Source organism: Drosophila melanogaster, chromosome 3L (assembly GCF_000001215.4).
Source record: "Drosophila melanogaster chromosome 3L".
NCBI lineage: Eukaryota > Metazoa > Arthropoda > Insecta > Diptera > Drosophilidae > Drosophila > Drosophila melanogaster.
Window position 1 is genome coordinate 6,874,550 of NT_037436.4, and position 16,672 is coordinate 6,891,221.

The following is a 16,672-nucleotide window of genomic DNA, read 5'->3' on the forward strand; positions in this document are numbered from 1 at the left end:
GAGATTCTTCGTTTTTCGTTATTTTTAGGGGTCCAGTGACCGAAAATCTTTTTTCAACTTTTTGGTCTGCCTCGGTTCTCTGATTACGGGGCCAAAAACAATGAAGCTGCTTTGTTGCAAATTTAATGAGCATAACGGTAAAGGCTTTTGATGAAACAATACCAATTGAAAGCTGAAAGGCTGCATTTAACAAGCAGTCGTAGATCTTATCGTTCCGTCGTCATATTTGCGGCGACAGTTGAGCCTCAGGAAGCCCAAAGAACGTCACAACTTTTTGGCCAAACAGCAACAGAAGATGTCAGCGAAAAAGGTGCAGACACTGCGGACTGGAGACTTGGGATCGCCGAGGACCTCGTCGTTGAATCCTCAAGCCAGCACACATCCCGGCAGGCACATAAATCGTCAGCTGTCAAATGGCGAAAAATGTCTGATCGGGCAATTCGAATGGCGTGCTGGTCAAGATCGGAAGTGCGTAACATCAGCTATTCCAAGGAGATGAATGGTGGTGACTATATTCAGTCCCCCGAGTAGAAGATTGGTGGACACAGGGGAGTCCACGACACTTATCTTGCTCATATAATGCTTACACTTAGTCTTCGGTTGGCCCCGCTATGGTGCAAGGATTAGGGATGGCAGTGTGAAATCTATTAAGTTGGAAATAGGCGTGGATATTCAATTATTGATACCTTGCATATTTTGAATTTCCCATTTGAACTGAGAGGTGTGTAGTGTTGTATGCAGCTTAGTGGCCTGGACTTAAGCCTTAGCTGTGCATAGTTTTTAAAGGTTATCCTACATTTTAAGCTAGGCTTATCATTTAGGCATTGCTCGTGATATCCGTGATTCATTTGCATCACGATCCCATCCCCAGATGCGATTTAGTGCGATGCGGCGACTTGGTGTCAAGACATGCGCCGCCGTTGGGAGTACTGCGCGTGATTTAGTCGAATTCACGAACTTAATGAAGCCCTTTAAATCACGCAAACTTTTGCGCCACTTAGAAGGCAGGCCAAGCGGACCCAATCCTCCCGATTGAGCCACAACAACTAGTCAGAGCTCAGGAGGGGAATTTAGGGTGGGGGCAGGAGCAGGAGCAGGAGGAGCAGGCCAAGATCTCATTAACACCACGCGGGCATAATTAAAGCCGACGGGGCACCACAAAAGCCCAATCGCGATTGCAGTGCCAGTAGCAGGCGGCATGCAAAAGCCCAAAACCAAAGCGTGCACTGAGTCCAAAGATTCCCTCCAAACCAAAAAAAAATAAAAATAAAAAAGGCTACGAAAAAATTTAAAGGAGATGCAATCGAGGCAACGACCAAGTTTCCAGCAGGCCAACTGGCGCTAAGTGTTGGCCGGGCTTATAATGAGCAGGATATGCTCGCCTCCAAATACTCGTTTTCCCTTGTTTTGCTGCAATCTTAATAGCTTATAACCATGTTTGCCCGGCCTCTGTTCTTTTCAACCGTTTCTGATGATCTCCCGCGACCTGGAGAACAATGAGCACGAGAAACTCAAAAATATCCGCTGCTAAATTTTCAAACTTGCCACACAACTACGGTTTCGAATCGAATCGAATCGTTCGATCCGCATTTGTGGCTGACATTTCTGGCCAGTTGACGTACGCATTGATTGATCGATGACTGAAAGGATGGTCGGGGGTTGGGGGAATTGGGCAAAAAGATGCCCTCTTCAGTCACCTTTTGTTTCAGCTCTTTCTCCAGGAAAACAAAAGGATGTCGTCCATGTGTTTTTACAGTTTATATCATCAAAATATTTAATACTGAAGAAAAAGTGTTACACAGCATGTGTGTATATTTTTAATCGTGAAATATAAACTCTATATTCGTAATACTTAAATAATAAGTGGTTGTAGTATGAATTAACTTCTAAACCTTTTCAGAGTCGGCAATTTCTTTCAATTAGATAAGATGGTCAAACCAGCTTTGCCCCTTTGCCAAACTACTTGGAATCCTGAGAAATCCTTGGAGAAATCGTCTCGATAATACAGTCACATAAAAAAGAAATCTGTATGCCCCGGTCACTACCCATTTACCCGCGATGATAACGTGGTCGAAGAACCCTACGATTGCTTAACCAAAGCCAACTACTCGTTGTATCAGTTGGCCATTAATTTCGATTACCACGCGGCAAGACACACGACCTGGCGGAAGTGCTGCTCATCGCCTGGCAAACACCAAGGTCCTGGAGCCAGGAATCGCTAGGACCAGCCAGGACCCACTAATAAACGGACATTTGTAGCGCAATCAATTGTTTCAAAATTGTTGTACACCATTATGCTCATTGTGCCCGGGCTGCTAAATGGTTATAGCCTGTCATAAGTTGGCCAGGGGTGTGCTCCTCACCCCGAATTCCTCACCCCGCACTTTGGACTTCGGGGCTCAGGATTGCGGACTCAGGACCCTGGGCTCACCCCCCGATTTCATGGCAATTCCCAAATGAATATGCAAAAGCCGAGCAGGATATCTCATGGCCGTTTCCGTTTGCACAATTATGTTTATTAAGAGAAAAGCTAAAGGAGGGAACGGTATGGAATGGAAGCGCAATGAAGGCAGCGCCCGGCAATCGTCAAAGATGATTTAGTTACTTCCGTTGGACGCAGGAGCGTGGGCTCCGGCAATAAAAATATATTAGTGCAATTACAGCCAGCCAACTGAGCACGGCACACACATAATATATAGTCAGTGGCCTTATTTAGGCGCCCTTTTTGACTCCTGGACCAGATAAGACCTGTAATATATGGAATATGGGATGCTAGTTTCGGCATGGGAATATATATTACGCAAAAATATTAATTACAGTAAGTGTTGTACTTGCTTCTTCACCTTAATGAAGAAACTCCCCTTTCATCTTTCTCAAAGTTACCTTACTTTGAGCGAGATTACAGAGTGGAAATGGAATAAAAGCATATTTTCACTATAAAAGAATGTATCGACATATAATATATATATTTTCTTATAAGTATACTTAAATACTTTTTGTTATTTACTATTATACTACATGGTAGGAAAATAAAGTTGTTTGTTTTGTTTTATTATTTTTGTTACATCTTAAGTAATCATAAATTGTGTATTTATTTTTTACTAGTGTAAATTCCTCTCCCAAGGATATTCAAGGCGTATTGCCATTACCATTTCTTTGTTAGTATGTTTCACTTGTTTTTAAGCATTTCAATTTCCCTATGGGGATTTGCGAGCTTGGCGAACTTCCCTTTTTGGCCTACGAATGCCTATTTATGTAGGCTCGGTCTGATTAGGCCAGAAATTTGGATGTCGATTTACGAGGCGTGCTATTTCCACTACTTACTTAGTCTAGTTTACAAGTTTCGCTCTAGAGAAACACAAACAAAAGGAGCTTAAGTTTGAGTTGGAGATGCCGATGCCTGCCATAGATAGACAAAAGGCAGCCGTTCAATTTGCCTAAATTGGCTCGTGTTAATCAGAGTCTGAGGAAAGGACACCCAGGCGGCAGGACCTTAAAGCGCCGGCTTTTAAATTGCCCGAAGGCAGTGACGGGGCACGCAATAACCCCGCCGAACTGCAGACAATCAATCTTACTTTGCGCTTTAATTCAATTTCGATTGTGACATCTGCCTTTGGTCCTTACGCAGGAGAGAATCAGAAGGATCGGGCAAATCGGCAGCGGCAAGGACACTGCAGCCTTGTGAGCTCTGCACTTTTGGCAATGCGCTTCGCTCAGGCGTGCCACTTGCAGGATTAACGACTGCGGCTGCAATCCGTTTGCCGTGTCCTTTGCCTTCGCCTCCACGTACCGCAACCCCTTCTCTTCTCTACACAGTGCCAAAAATGGGCATACAAATGGAATAATCTTATTTTCCAACATGGTAAAATTTGCAACACTGTAAAACATTTTAGGAAGCGAGGGACAACGCATACTAATTATAGCTTAAAGTATAGATTCATAATCTAATTATTTAATTGTAAATAAACCATTTAATTACATTTCCAATAATTTGGTATTGTACATATTATTACACTAGGGACTTTTAAAATTTGGTATACCTATTCTGCCAGTGCGCTCAACTCCTCCTTTCGCTGGCATTTTTTGCGTTGTTTTGTCCTGGATGTCCTGGGAGTCCTCGGTGTCATGCGTGAGGGCAGCGACTGCTACTCAATTTCGGCGTAGTAGTAGCGGAGGCAGCAAAAAATTGACAGTCGCCCAAAGGATATTGTGACAGGCATGCTCGGCATTGCGACGGTGACAGGCGCAGGACAAAAGGCGGAAAGGCTCGCCGAAAAAAGGGGTGGCCAGCGAAAGGATTTCAGCTGCGGGGGAGCCGACACACCGAAAACCCCGAGTATGTGTGCATGTCAGTTATTAGAAAGTCCACTAAACGATTTTGCCAATCGAATTTCGGCAATCTCACAAGCGGCCAAAGGGGGCGAAGGATATATGTATGAATGTATGTACGTATACGATTCAGTCCCAAAAGGGGTTCACTTGACCGGAGCCAAAGTTAATCGGAAGTTAATACGCCCTGACTTGCCAGATTTGTTTGTGCCGACTCACAATCGAAACTATTCCAGCTGGAATTTTCATTAAAATCAGCTCATGACCGGGATACTTTCTGGGGGGTTCTATTCTATTCGCGTAGGTGGTTGGGTTCAAATGCTTCCCGAAACTAATGAGAAATTCATAAGTTGTCCACCAACAACCCCGAAGGGAATGTCTTTTCTCGCGCTTTGTGATCGATCACAATTTCTGTGTACTTAATAAATAATTGCAAAATAATTATGCGTGTTGAAGGCGACACAGAACTGCCCAAAAAGTATTCTAGACCAAGTCGAACGGGCACAAACATCTGTCGCAAAAAAGTTGGTCGAAAAGTAGGAGGAAAGTCGTGGTTAGATGGGCAGTAGACGAATTTTCGGTACTCTTAGGGAAAAAACGGTTTGATTACATATAAAAATGTGTATAAAATATGTAATATTAAATACCTAAAGGTAAGTATTTTTTTAATGAGCTAAATCATTTTTGATACAGTTTTAAGATATATATAATTATTAAAAGGAGAGTATATCAAGGTAAATCCCTGTTTTTTGTTAGCTTTCTTATTCTAAGGTAAGCCGCTTCCAAACAGACTAATCTACTTCCAGGATGATCCCATCTCAACTGGCCCTCATCTAATTAGGATTCCGTATCGACATAGCCATCTAGTCCATTGTCATAGTTATCATACCCTCTGGGTAGGGCATAATGAGCCAGCTCCTGATGCCGCTCTCCACTCGAGCACACACGGTAACTTGCGCAAATTTATTTGATAGCCGCCGGCATGGGACTGAGAAACTGGGGAACCCAGGACCTCGAGAGCACAGGATCAGAGCTAGCCACTCCTGGTAATTGCCACACTCACACACACACACACAGAGGTCCTGTGGAGTGGTGGCAATTGTGAGAGGATTGCCTGCATCTTGCGACGATTGCCGCAGTAGTTTGACAAAATTACCAACACTTTTGGGTCGATTGCCGAATTTCAATTCTCGTCAAGAGAGAGCATCTGTGCTAGATTCTTGGCCCGCGGCTAAATACGGCCAATGAGCCGTGTGCCTCTCCTGTTGACAAAAGGTCCTTGATGGATTCCGGATTCCATATCCATTGCGCTAGTGGCCAGCATTCTCGCAATTATGGTCGCAGAAGTTGGAGTACGCCTCTCATTTCGATTCTGATTATGATGGCTCCGGATTGGGGAATCTGCAATTGAATATTTATGAATGGCCATGGCAAACGGGACATGGTTTTTGGGGCTACAGCTGTCGCTGATTCTGGTCCTGATCAAACGGCAAGTGTAATCAGTCGGGTGGGCGATTTTTTTTGGTTTATTTTTTTATTTTTGAAAGGCTATTCCCTCCACCGTCGCACATTTTATTTGGTACGAAATTCGATTGTCGCTGATCAAAGGCGAACGCACTTAAAAATGCTAAATTGAATTTGCCGCTACGACGCCTCCCACAGCAGGTCCTGTTCAACGAACAGCATGTTCTGGTCCTGTCCTGCTTTTGGCCTGTTCCGGCTAGCTTCGCCATGAAAATTGGGCTGAACAATTTCATCACATTGGTCGGCGGAATTTCCTGGTTTTTTGTTTCGCCCTTTTTGTTGGTGTGAAAAACACATTAAGACTCATTTGGGCGTCAAAATGTGTGAGGATATCTGGCGATTCCCGCAGGATTTTCAATTTGAAAGTGCAACAAAAAAATGCGTGAGGCGGTAAGAGGGATGTGAAGCCCATACAATTTATATTAAATTATTTGTTAAAGTGCTTGATGGTTTTTTTTAATAAAAACAAGATATTTTTAAAATCTCATAATTTCCACATTACCAAATTTTCATACTATTGTTATTTTAAATTTCGTTAAATTTATATTAATATTAATACTATACTTGCATCAAAGGTACACGAAAGTAAATAGATCTTTATGACTATGTTTTGAGTGCTTTAAAATTGTATATTTATTTCTTATCATCTTTTTCCTCAGTGTACAGTGTCGATATATTTTTGACATACCGCTGACAATTGTCGATTTCGTAGTGCACTCGCTGCTGTGCAATTTGTGCTTTTTTGAAGTGCCGCACACAAAAGTGCGTAACTTATAGCCCCGGGTCAAATTACACACTCTCACTTGCCTCGAGTGCCCATTAACAGGTACTTCAGAGTCCTGGCAAATGCAACCCTCTGCCCAAGATACTAGTATATATATATATATACATGGGTGTGTGTGTACAAAACCCTTTGCTGGTCCATGAATGGCAAATACCAGCATTTGGCATGAAACATCTACAAGATTTAACGCCGCCGTTTTCATTATTAATGATTAATGATAAGCACACCCAGAGTCACACGGCGTATACATCGCATTTATGGAGTGGGAAAAGCAACCCTTCTGCACGCGCTGAAGCTTTTGGCAAACACTAAGCGCCGCTTTTCGCGCCTTTCCACGTGATTAAAGGCAAACGAGGTACAAGGATGCCAGGATACACACGGGATTCGGTTTGTTGGCGACATCAGTGGAAAGGCTCTTTGTAACCAGGAATCCAAATATCGGCACTTTCACACGCAAATGTACGTACTACGTACTTCGGGTTCACGAAAGGGTTAAGCTTAACCCGCCGCTCGCAAAAGGCGTTGCCCAAAATATTTTGCTGTGGTGGGTGGTGTTTTGGGTGGACCTTGTATTGGGGTGGTTAGTGGCTGTGCGGAGCGTGCGTTTGGTCCGGTTTGGTTCATTAGAGCGCAATGATTGCCCTCATTTGGGTTAATCAAGTGTTGATATTAGTTTTATTGTATTACTGCAATTGAAAATGAAAATGGAAGTTGAAGAAGGCGGAAGTGCCGAATGAGGAAACAACAGCAGCGCGTTGCGATTATCGAGAGTTTTGCAATGAAAACATTTCAGATTACGATTGCATTTTCAGTTTGTAGTTACTTTTTTGAAAAAATATATATTTTTACGTTTCAACATTGAAATTCAGATTTTTCCCGAAGGATTTAAATAATAAGAATTAGTTTTACAAATACAATAAGCTGTTTATTGTTTTTTTTTTTAATTTCAGTTCACAGGATGTATTACATTTCTCATGGCAATATAGTTGTTAGATCCATTCTTAAAAATATAAATACTATATTAGTTTTTGAATAATATGTATATGATTTTAGCATTATTATTACGAATATATATTAAGAATTGTGTACATATTTTACAGTTCCAGAGATTTTTTCCGTTGAGCCGCCGCTTTTGCCATTTGTAGCGCTTTTTGCCACTTACGCAGCTTCCATGCCATTAAGACCACCTTGGGCTCCACCTCATCCCTTTCACACCGCCTCCCGCACCCCCTTTTGCGTACACATACCCCTCAGCCCCCTCCCACAAGCGGCAGACTCTCCCCTGGCAATGCCAACTGATAAAAATTGATGCAAAATACGCAAAAAGTCGCGAAAATCCTCGTGGAAAAATTTCAAAATTTTCACAGCTGATTTCGCTATAGTGACAGATAGGTAGCGAGTGTGGGAATGGGAATGGCAATGGCAAGAGGATTCTGGCTGGTAGCTGTAGCTGCCTCATGCTTTTGCATATGCCTTAAACCCCCTTTATGGGAAGCAACCCCAACCCACCCATCGCCATCGCCCATGGCACTCAATGTGCATGGCATTATGTGCTCCGCTTTGTTCCTCCCACTCACTCCCTGCCGTCTCTCCTTGTTTGTTTGCATTTGCGTATCATCGACGCATGTCGCGACGCCATTCTTGGTCCTGCGATGTCCGGGCCGCTCGATTTTGGCCCGGGTGTCCTGGGCTCGAACCCAGGAACTGGCCATACCGATCGACCTCTTCCCCCCCGTTTTGCTGCCTGTTTCTGGTTGCTGGTCGTTGGTTGCTGCTGACAACAATAATTCAGGCGAATTGCGTGCTGGATGGGAAATGCCTTTAATCTGTTGGAGTTGCCAACTGTCACGAAGCGAAATGAAATGGAAATCACACGCACTAATGGCGGAGATGCTCTCGCCGGGAGGAAGAGGGCTTCCAGTAGGTCCACCATACACCCATTCCTGTCCAAAAAAAAATCCTCATGGCCCCGCAGTTTTACCCTTGTTAATGGCGGCTTTTTATTTCTTTTTTTCAAGAGATTGGTGTTAAATATAAGGACACTCCCATAGAATAACAATTATTATATTAAACAACGAGCATTAAAAAAATTTATAAATTTAGATTTATAAAACTTAAAAAAATCCTTAAAAATATTTTTTTCTTTATTTATATCCGTTTCCGATCGAAAAACCCTCAATACGAGTCCATAAAATCACCCCCAGCTGTAGATGACATCAGCCTTGACGCGATGTCTAATTCGATTTGTTCTACGCCAACACTTTCATAATTCCGCTGTCTATTACGGATACTAGCTTTGCAGCTCGACCTCATCCTTCTCGTTATCCTGGACCTCATCCCGTGACGCTTTCTGTCTTATCTGCCATCTTTTTACGCTGTTGGTAACCTCAAGCGCTGGGCTCACCCTCTTTCCATGGGCGGAGTATTCCTCTTTTTCATACACTTGCCCGCCTGGTCTTTTAGTCCTTATCGGTCGCAATCAATCTGGCCCGGTCCGTTCGTATCTCAACTTTTGCGTTTTTCAATCTGAGCATTTTTACGGGGGCTAAGTAAGTTCCTGCGATGGTCGCCGCCCTCAACTCTCAATTTTAATGCTGGATGTCTTTTCGGCGTCGCTGTCACTTTCGCTGGCATCAAGCTTCAAAAGGTGGTACATTGGACAAAAGAACAGTTTAGTGAAGAATAAATCGAAAAATATATATATAGAATGTTTTTTTTACTGAAAACAACAATATTAAAATTACCCAAGAAACAAAGAAAACTAACCTTACAATTTTACAAAACTAGTTTAATATTCCAATTAATCATTCACTATTGTAATTTCACACACTTATTGTAAATGAACTCATTGCTCTCAGTGTACAGGCTGCAGAACCCAGAGCTTAAAATGTAGAAAAGAAGGACGGTAGGTAGTGGAGTGACCCCAGAGCTGGCCCAGCGGGAGGCCTTTTTTCCTGATGTCACAAAAGGATTCACTTGATATTCATCAACATCAGTGTCTGTCAAACAGTCAGTCAGAGAGCAGTCATTCAATACCCACCGAACCCCGATACAAAACTCAGTCGAAACCCATGCGAAAACTTGAATCCGCAGCCCAAACTACAACGTCCGTTACATACCGAAGTGTGCATGTCAAGTTTGACTGTGGGCTGTGGCTTTTCTGCCAGCTTTTCCTTTACCCCCCGAACTTCTTTATCACCCACTACCGCCTCACCCCCCCCCCCCCTTTTTGACAGAGTGTATCCGTGTGGGTGGCGTGCAATTTGATGCAACAAGAATAGAGGTACGGAACACAAGAATTATACGAGTACGTATGCATAATGCCATTGGCGTTGGCGATACTAATCTGATTAGTGTCAGAACGGAAAAAAGAGAAAACTTGCAGACGGAACAGCCATTGACAGGCTTAGGCCAGTCGGATATATATTTATGAGCGATAGAGTTGCAATGGTACTGCCACAAAGTGTTGCATAAAATGAAGGAACTAGTTCGCACTGATTTGCGAGTTGCGAGGGCGAATCGAATTGTATGAATGGAACTAGAATAAGAGTAGGTGGTTTTGATTCATACTACTATTTACAAGTAAACTTTTCAAAAGTTTGTTATACCTCTAATGGTGAAAATTCTCTATTTTATTTTGGTCTTGGTTCAAATAAATGTGCAATTTTTTGAGTAAATATAGAGAATTGTCAAGTTACTTCAATTTCACAACTTAATAGTAGACTGCAACCTGTTTTTGCAAGCGATAAAAAGTCTCATGCTGAGTTCAATTAAAAGGCATTTAAATCGAGCATTGGTTCCACCTTGGCCGAACCAAACCAATCCGCACCGATATGAACCAACACCACACCCCCCCCCCCCCCAAGGACACCACCCGCCGGGCTGGGCCACCCCTGCGGCAATCGTCTGGCCAACTCCCACAACTCATTTCGCTTTGAGCGTCGTTTTAATTTAAAGGTATTTAAGGCGATCCATCATACGTATCAGTGAGAGACAAACGGACCAGGGAGTGCGACCTCACTACGCTTGCAACCTGATATGAGTGCGGCAATCTGTTGTGCAATCGCTGAGGCTCACAGCACCTCACTACCAAACACCCACCCACCGCCTGCGTACGTCGCCCCCTTTTTTGGGCAGCCCATCACCCCGCGGCGCATTATATTGGCCTGTCACAAGGGAGCAATTCGACGTCTCTGATGCGCCTTCTACCGCCGTTGATCCTTACACTGCACTGCGATTTCCTGGGTGGCAAAGGACCAACGCGGCAAAGGAGCAAAGAAGCTGAAGCGGACGCATTAGTGGCGGGTCGGTTGCGTTTGACTTCCAACACTTTTGGGCAATTGTCTCGCCCAGACGAGAACGGGAAGTGAAACAGGAACAGAAGGCGGAACAAACGCCGGAACATAAAAATGACAGAATAGGAAAAGGGATGTTCAAAAACGCCGGCATTGCAAAGAGGGAGGGAGAGTAGTACACGGACAAAAAATATATGAAGTTAATAAAATAATTAAAAAAGTATAGTCATATATTGTATTCAACTCAATTAATATATAGGAAATATTTTAAATATATATGTATATTTACAGAATAACTAACATACGTTTAAATCATTATAAAAATGATAAAAGATATTTCAGATTTCAGATTTATGTAAATACATTTGCTTTTTATTAATTTTCAATATAATCTCATTAATATATATATATAATTTCAATGTATAATTTCAATATATAATTTAATGAAGGACTTCCTGCTAAGTTTCTCTCAGTGCAGCGTTGACAAAAAGGCCTTTGCGTTTCATTTAGCAGCACTGCAGTGCAGCCACCCAAAAGAGCCAGCCAGGCAGCCACCCTTCGGCTTGGAATCTCGTGTCGCCTTTTTCTCGCGGTCTTAAAACGATGATTAGGTTGTTATTTTAATTTGCCCATTGATATAGCCTGCCTGACTTTGCCTTTGTGGGGTGGCTGGTGGCCGGGTTTGTTGTTGCCCTTGTCTATTTTCCGAGGGTGAGGGTGCAGCATTGTCAGCGTATTTAGCAGTCACGCCAAACGCAAACTCAAACCCAAAGCGAAAACCGGGGATCCGCAACGAGCTCAACTCGTCTTGGGCTCAACTACGCGTAACGTGTCCGCAATTTGTCATCGATTTTGTATTGCCGCATTTTAGGCGTTTTACTTTTTTTTCTGGGGTTGTTTGCGGGTTTTCGTGGTGGGGGAAGGAGAAATGTTTAAATTATACTAATTAATAAATTGACTTGGCAGTCAAATCATTTGGCACAAATGGTGAAATTATTTTCAACAACTTTTCAACCACGAACAGTAAAAAAGTTCTGCGTTTTATTGGAGATTTATATGTCTATTATGGTCAAGTATTTATTTTTTAATTTAATTTATTATGCTAAATTCAAAAGCAAATGATTCATTTAAAATACTTGTAGTAATTTAAAGTTAAGTTGAGCAACGACCACTTTCCCATTACACTAATTATCAAATTGAGTGGCCAGTCACAGCGCTTAAACGAAATTTCCAAATTACTTCAGAAACTTTTCCGCCAGCGACCTTGAAGAGGTTCTTTCGTTTTGTGCCGCTTAAGCAAAAGTTTTCCGGCTTATGGCACTCTCATAATCAGCGTAGTTTATTTAAATTTATTTTAATGAAGCAACAACAGGCAAATGGAGTCGAAGCCAAGGAGCTCCCTTTTGTGTGGGGGCTACGCACGCGGAAATTTCATGCCCGAGCGAATTAAACACGGCAAAGACACGAAAGGGTTGCAAGGACACGTGAATCGGATTCACGGGGCAATGAAAGGAGCTGAGGCAAGAGCAGTGGGATCAGGACAGCGGTGTTAATGCTCTCGTCGACAAGTGCCCCCGGGAACTGAAAGTCCTGCGGCCGTGCAATGTCTGCGCCGTGAAAAGGAGTAAATTAAATGATTAATACGCTTCGACTGTTGCCGGGTCTGTTTAATTACCCCGTCTCCGGATTCTTCTGTCCGGCCATTCGTTACGGTTTTACGCTTATCAAGCACAACTGTCAGCGCTCACCGCTCATTAGAAGATGAAGGGACTTGAGCTGAGCGGAATCAGGACTATTCAAAAATCAGCCTGGATCATCTTTTCTCCTTTAGGATATAAGCAAACAAAAGGGATTTTTCCCAACTGCAAATCAAGAGGTCTGCAAAAAAAAAGGCGACACACACATACATAGACAGACAGGAACCGGAAGCCGACCAAGCTGGCCATCGAGTGGGAGTTTTTTGCGGATGACCAATGCAAACGTTGGGGCTGCCCAGCACAAAAGAGGATTCTGTGTGTAATTTAGTGGAACAAGTTGTTTCCATTGAAATGGTAAAGAAGGTGGTATTTGCCCATTGCTATATAGAGCTAGTGTTCACACATGAACACGAATATATTTAAAGACTTACAATTTTGGGCTCCGTTCATATCTTATGTAAATGAATCGAGAGCGATAAATTATATTTAGGATTTTGTTATCTAAGGCGACATGGGTGCATTGCTCAAAAACATGTAATTTAAGTGCACACTACATGAGTCAGTCACTTGAGATCTTTCCCCGCCTCCTAAAATAGTCCCTTAGTGGGAGACCACAGATAAGGTCCTCGCCGCTCAAGATAGGCAGATGTGCCCGAGCGTGGGACCTCGATAAGGCGGGGACTATTTACTTAGGCCTCTGCGTAGGCCATTTACTTTAAGATGCGATTCTCATGTCACCTATTTAAACCGAAGATATTTCCAAATAAAATCAGTTTTCTTACAAAAACTCAACGAGTAAAGTCTTCTTATTTGGGATTTTACATTTGGTCAATCGAGCCTTTAATCGACTCTGCAGTTTCCCCCTACCAAAGGTAAGGAACTCAGAGAAAGGCCAGCTCCTTTAAGCATCTTACAGCTAAAGGTAGCAAAAATAAGTGACTCTTGTTTCCCCCTACCAAAGGTAAGGAACAGAGTATAAATATAAAAAGCAAAAGATACAAAAGAATCTTTTATGTTTTAAAACAAGCACCTTATAGTCTATAGCTAAAGGTTGCTTTGTGTACCATTATAAATTGTGGTAAGGCGTGCTTGAGGCCATACATCAGCAATTGTGAAATTAAAAAGTGCATAACAAAAGTGCCTTATAAATGCTCTAATAGCATTAAATCAGCTCATAAATAGAGTGCAGTGTATATGCCATAAGAGCATAAATTAAATAAAAAGTGCCTGAAAACAGTGCCTTATAAATGCTCTAATAGCATTAAATCAGCTCATAAATAGAGTGCAGTGTATATGCCAAAAGAGCATAAATGCCGAAATAAATGGCTAAAAAACAAAAAATCTGACTGGACTACAAAAATAATAAAACGTGCCAAAAAAAAAAAAAAAAAAAAAAAAAAAAAAAAAAAAAAAAAAAAAAAAAAAAAAATCATCTTTAAACATCGACAGAGCCTTAAAGAAGAGAAGGAAGTCAAATTCAAAGGAGCCTCTACCAGCAGCAGAAGCAGCAACTGCAGTAGCAACAGCAGCAACAACAGCAGCAACAGCAGCAGCAACAACAACGACATCAGCTAAGTCAAAACAAGAATTTTCTGTTTATCCAAACACACATATATATATAAATACATATAAAATACATATACACGTACTATATATATTAAGAAATTACAAAAAATTTTCAAAATGATGTCAGAAAAGACTATTCAATTCCTTAAGAAGCAGTCCGAAATTATTTTGGAAATTAGAAAGTTGGAAGTAAAACCAACATTAACAGATGTAGAAATTCTAAAATTAAATGGGCTTCAAAAATGTTTCATTGCTAATCATAGCAATTTGTTAAAGATCGGCGTTGTCGATCATGAATATTTTAACGCGAAGCAGTATGATTTAATAATGATGGTGTTAGAAAAAATTAAAAATAAAAATGAAAAAATTAAGGGCGAGTCGGTAGAAAACACTTTCCCTAAATCAAACACTGTCCCTAAATCAAACCCTCCCCCTACATTAAACCTTGAAATGCGTGGTCACCCTGAAAAAGAGGGTATAGCACAAAACAACGCTTTAAAAGTAGAGCAGGCATTTCGTAATAATGTTGGCCAATTTCGAGTATATCTAGAAGATACGTCTAAACTAATAGACAGTAGTCCAGATTTCCTTAAAATAAGGAAAAATAAAATTGAATTTTTATGGCATAAAATAGATAACCTGATTGAACAGGTGAATAGTCATTTTGAGAGTTCGCTATTCGAAGAAGAAATTAGCGAACTTGAATTTGACAAACAAAATATTCTTACAGCCATTAATAGTCGACTCAGTGGCACAATAAATAAAGCTGAAATGTCGACGGTTGTTAAGGCGGAGGAGTTACCAACCCTGCCTAAAATACAGATTCCCACCTTCTTTGGTGATTCCAAAGAATGGGATCTTTTTAATGAACTCTTTACAGAGCTCATACATGTGAGAGAGGATCTCAGTCCTTCTCTCAAATTTAATTATCTAAAGTCAGCATTAAAAGGAGAAGCCAGAAATGTGGTTACTCATTTACTGCTCGGCTCTGGAGAAAATTATGAAGCCACTTGGGAGTTTTTGACCAAGCGATATGAGAATAAAAGAAACATATTCTCAGATCATATGAATAGGCTTATGGATATGCCAAATTTAAATTTAGAATCCAATAAGCAAATAAAGACATTTATTGACACGATTAACGAGTCAATTTATATTATAAAATTAAAGGCACAATTACCAGAAGATGTGGATGCAATTTTCGCTCACATAATTCTTCGGAAATTCAATAAAGAATCACTCAATTTATATGAAAGCCATGTTAAAAAGACAAAAGAAATACAGGCACTTTCTGATGTCATGGACTTTTTAGAGCAAAGGCTCAATTCTATATCATCATTCTCACAGGAAGTAAAACCTGTAAAGAAAATGATTAATAATAACAAGAATAAAAATTATAGTGACAATTGTGCATATTGCAAACTACCAGGGCATTATTTAATTCAATGCCATAAATTTAAAATAATGAATCCAGCAGAACGGTCTGACTGGGTAAGAAAAAATGGGATTTGCCTAAGATGTCTGAGGCATCCGTTTGGTAAAAAATGTATAAGCGAGCAGCTTTGTTCGACTTGTCGTAAACCTCACCACACGTTACTTCACTTTGCAGGTCATAATCCAGAAAAAGTGAATACGTGTAGAACAACAGGTCAAGCCTTGTTGGCCACGGCCTTGATTCAAGTAAAGTCGAGGTATGGAGGCTTTGAACAATTAAGAGCATTGATTGATAGTGGCTCTCAAAGCACAATTATTTCAGAAGAGTCTGCACAGATTCTAAAATTGAAAAAATTTCGGTCTCATACTGAAATAAGTGGAGTATCTTCCACAGGAACGTGCATCTCCAAGCACAAAGCGGTTATTTCGATAAGAAATTCTCCGAAAAATTTAGAAATTGAAGCAATTATTCTCCCAAAACTTATGAAGGCACTTCCAGTCAACACGATTAATGTTGATCAGAAAAAATGGAAGAACTTTAAATTAGCCGACCCCGATTTTAATAAACCGGGTCGCATTGATTTAATCATTGGAGCAGACGTATATACTCACATTCTGCAAAATGGAGTTATAAAAATAGACGGTCTCCTTGGGCAAAAAACTGATTTCGGGTGGATAGTTTCTGGATGTAAAAAATCCAAAGGAAAAGAAACCATTGTAGCCACAACAATAGAAATAAAAGAGTTAGATCGCTACTGGGAAGTGGAAGAAGAAGAAAAAGATGATATCGAGTCTGAAATCTGTGAAAATAAATTTATCAAAACGACAAAAAAAGATTCAGATGGGCGATACATTGTGTCAATTCCATTCAAGGAGGATGTCACCTTAGGAGATTCAAAGAAACAAGCGATAGCTCGTTACATGAATCTGGAGAAAAAACTAAAAAGAAATGAAAAACTTAAGGTTGACTACACTAAATTCATGAATGAATACATGGATTTAGGACACATGATTGAAGTGAGTGATGAAGGCAAATATTTTTT

The 16,672-nt window shown here is 41.1% G+C and overlaps 1 long non-coding RNA gene across 1 annotated transcript, besides 1 other annotated feature; it reads right to left on the bottom strand.

Annotated features, from left to right (window-relative positions):
• Positions 1-8,771: 8,771 nt before the first annotated feature.
• Positions 8,772-9,052, bottom strand: lncRNA:CR45416 (long non-coding RNA:CR45416). Its single transcript, NR_124824.1, has one exon. It is a non-coding gene; the product is annotated as a long non-coding RNA:CR45416 (long non-coding RNA).
• A 3,971-nt stretch (positions 9,053-13,023) lies between these two features.
• Positions 13,024-16,672: part of a mobile genetic element that runs on past the window's edge.